Source organism: Acomys russatus, chromosome 7, assembly GCF_903995435.1.
Source record: "Acomys russatus chromosome 7, mAcoRus1.1, whole genome shotgun sequence".
Lineage (NCBI taxonomy): Eukaryota > Metazoa > Chordata > Mammalia > Rodentia > Muridae > Acomys > Acomys russatus.
In genome coordinates this window covers 54,464,890-54,469,174 of record NC_067143.1, presented here as the reverse complement: position 1 = coordinate 54,469,174, position 4,285 = coordinate 54,464,890, and positions in this window count along the sequence as shown.

The window sequence follows — 4,285 nt, the reverse complement described above, 5'->3', positions numbered from 1 at the left end:
CTCAGAGAAGCCATAGCACCCAACCCTGGTAAACATGGAAACCAACGTTGATGGGGTTTAGAGTCAAATGGCCCAGATTCAAATCCCAGCTCTGCTGCCTTGTAGTTGTGTGGCCACAGAAAAGCCCTCATCTGCCTCCTCTTCTGTTAACTACGGAGTCAACACAGGGTGGTCCTTAAAGTCAGTGACAGAAGCCAGGTGGGGTGGTGCACACCTGTAATCCTAGCAATCGAGGAGGCAGAGGTGGGCGGATCTCTGTAAGTTCAAGGCCATCCTGATCTACAAAGGGAGTCCAGGACAACCAAGGCTACACAGAGAAACTCTCTCAGGGGGGTGGGAATCAGTGACAGAGTCTTAGCTGTTGTTTATAGATTGCACACTGTGTGTGTCTGTGCTGTGACCTCATATGGCCCTACACACACGGCTATATGTATATGCTAAAGGTGGCTCAGCAAATATGGTGGAGAGAACTAAAGGAGACAGAAGATGGATGAAGAAGCATTAGGAGAGCATCCTGAGCCTCATAGCAGGGAGATAACTTCCAAGAGCATTCAGAACCAGAGCAGAACCCAGGTCCCCCATTCTGTGCCCTGACACTGAAATAGCCTGGCCGTAGAGTCCTTTAGGGGGCATGTAGGGGTGTACCGGGAAGTCTAGGAACGAGAGAGGCCTCTAAACCAGCCCTGCTCAGGCTCAAACCGCCCAGTTGCAATCCCTTAGGCACAGGCCAGGAAGGGTTGCCTGGTGGGATGTGGTGCTTGGGTGCCATCTTGTGACATTTCTGAGAAGTGCAGCCCGTGACTGACCAGACAAGGCAACCTCTGGCGGCTGTGAGAGGCCTAGTGGTCCACAGAGGTCTAGTGGTCCACAGATCCTCGGGGAGGCTCCGGGTCCAGATTAGATTGGAAAGGACAGGCAGCTCTAGAGGCATCACCGAGAGAGATCAGAAGGCCCCCATGGCCAAATCATCTTGCAGACTGGGAGGAACTGGGATTCTACATCTGGGGTTCCTGGGTTTCCATCAGGGCCTGAGGCCTCCTCGGGCCAGCGTCAGGTGACCTCTCACCTGCCCCCACACACAACAGTCACAACACACCATTTTTCAAATTTCCCTCTGTGTACAGACTGATGTCTTCAGCATGGTGTCTGGTTTGGGGGGCAACTAGGCTACCCAGCCCAAAGCACCACGTAAGGAATAATCGCCATCTCTTCTTTGTGTATGAAACCCACAGGAGGGTAAGCCCTACTCCACATCACACAGCCAGGTCCTGACAGGTGGAGCCCAGCACCTAAGCACACAGACTACCAGGCTTAAAAGTTCTCAGTAAATCTCTCTCCTGCACAACCCTCGACCACCCACTTAAAACAAAACAGCAGAGGCTGCACTGTAATTGTCACGCATTTACTCAGCCCAATCCCTATTCTCTGGGACTCCACAGAGTGCCCATGCATTCCAGTAGAGCGACCTCCAGCCTATGCCCAAGCTGGGTATCTTCTAGAAGGAGCAGCAGTGTCAAGCCAGTCCTGATTCCTAGTCCCAGCTATTATTTACTACAGCAGAGTCCTGGCCAAGGGCAGTGTTCTCTGGTCTAGTGCGTCTGGAAGAGGTTTGTTGCACATTGCTTACATAGGCTTGTGAGACTCAGATGACCTACAGCTTCTAGAGTTTCAATGGTGAGGTCAAACCACTAAGAAGGATAAATAAGGAGGCTTGCAACTGGGCTGGCTCCTTCTTGACAAGGCACTGTTGACCTTTCCCCTAGTAAATCTCACAACTTTATGGATAGTTCATTTTTATAAATTTTTTAAAGATTTATTTATTATTTATACAGTATTCTGCCCGCACATGTGCCTGCATCCCAAATCTCATTCTAGATGGTTATGAGCCACCATGTGGTTGCTGGGAATTGAACTCAGGAACTTCAGAAAAGCAACCAGTGCTCTTAACCTCTGAGCCATCTCCCCAACCCCAAATATTCTTTTTTTTTTTTTTTTAAGATAGGATCTCACTACACAGCTCTGACTCACCTTGAACTCAATATGTACACCAGGTTGGCTTTGAACTCACAGACATCCACTCACCTCTGCCTACCAAGTGTTGTGATTAAAGGAGTGCCTAGAGTATCCTTTGGGTAAAGGAGAGGAATGACAGACCAAGTTGGGTTTTTTTTTTTTTTTTTTAATATAATGTAGCATTCTTTATATTTAGCAAATTTCCAATCATTTCCTATGATTCCACAGCTATACCACATTATTCAATAGCTGTGAAATGCCATATATATAATTTGTTTAAACACTTTTTAATTCTTTTATTAATTCTTGGAGAACTTCGTTCAATGTATTTTTGGGTTGGTCTGGTGTGGTTCAGTTTGGTTTTCGGGTGTTTCTCTGCGTAGGTCTAGCTGTCCTGGAAGTCAGTCTGTAGACCTGGAAGTCAGTCTGTAGACTAGGCTGTTCTAGGATTCAGAGGTCTGCCTGCCTCCACCTCTGAGTGCTGGGATTAAAGGTGTGCACCACCACACCCAGCACTGTGCAATGTGTTTTGCTCACATTCACCACTCACTCCTCCCCCAGCCTCCTTACCACATCTTCTACTTCATGCCCTTTTCTTTTTCTTTTTAAATAACCCATTGAGCATGATTTGTGTTGTTCATAGATTGCTAGGTTTGGGGGCTATCCACTGGATACTGCTGTGACTATCAGAGGCCACAACCTTAAAGAAAACTGTCCCTCCTGACCCCAAGCCATCAACTATCCATAGCCCTTTCCACTCCACGCCGGAATGTCGGCTGGCTTGGTCTTACGTGGGTCCTGCGCAGCAGTGTTTCACTGTATCGACCAAGATTTTAAGGTCCAGATAGTAGAGAACGTTCTTCCCTGGGGCTGGATCTACTCTCCACCATGGAGAGTATTTTCTATTCTGACCTGCTAAAAAGGAAACTTTTACAGTTTGTCCCTCCTGTGCCTGGAGGTGTTGGAATCAAAGGGAATTCTGGAGGAAACATCCTCTATTGACAATGTATAACACCCATAACCCAGCTCTACACTCCACCTCCCTCTGGCCCGGCTTCTCCTACCAAGGCAATGCTGAGGCCCCCCCACCCCGCCCCCAAGCCTGTCTGCCCACTCCATATGAGACAAGATTTGAGGGAAGCCCTTTTCTTGGGCCATTTACCTACAGCTTGGGTGGCTTCCTCTGTCCCTTAGCTGAAGGAGGAACTAAGGATGAAGGAAACAGCAGATCCATCAAGGAGACCAACACCCATCTGTTTAGACTGCAGTGGTGCACACCTGTAGTCCCAGCACTCGAGAGGCAAGAGGCTGATGGATTCCTGTGAGTTCAAAGCCAGCCTGGTGTATAAAGTGATTTCAAGAAAGCCAAGGCTACACAGAGAGACCCTGTCTCAAAAAAACCAAAACACAGTGGAAGCTGTAAGGCTGAGAGAATAGGATGAGCAAGAGAAGGGGACCTTGTGTGTAGGAGAGCCTGTGCAACATCCAGGGAACAGAAGGTATATCCTGTGCCCCAGCAACTAGGGTGGGTACCAGACACTGGAGAACAGGGACACAGTCTGGCCCAGCTTTGTTCTTAAATTTTCACACTGCAGCTCAGCGCCTCAGGTCTCACCTGCAGGGGGAGGTGATACCACTCCTCTCCTTGGTGAGTTGCAGAAGTCATTAGGTGAGGGATACGCATGAGCCGTCTCATCTACAGCCTAGCCAGGCTCACCGAAAACATTAGAAGTGTGATCTACAGCCTGGCGTGGTGGCACATGCCTTTAATCCCAGCACTGGGGAGGCAGAGGCAGGCAGATCGCTGTGAGTTCGAGGCCAGCCTGGTCTACAAAGGGAGTCCAGGACAGCCAAGGCTACACAGAGAAACCCTGTCTCAAAAAAAAAAAAAAAAAACTGTGATCTAAACTTATCTGGGAGGAAGGCTCAGGGAAATAAGGTAGTGGGAGAGGTGAGTGCACATACCCATACCAATGTTTTTAGTTTTATTTTTTAGGGCACAGTTGTAAACACCTGTAACCCCAAGGCTGGGGCAGGGAAGGGTGGAGACAGGTGAATGCCACTGTAGTGACCCTTAGCTGCGACAGATCCTGCCTCAAAAACCACCTTAAAGAACTATATAGCAAGACACCTGATATCAGCTTCTGGCCTCTGCATGCTCACATACTGCTAAGTGTGCATTCACACACACACACACACACACACACACACACACACACACACACACACACACCAAAAACAACTAATTAATTACAAAACTATGTTGTTTTGT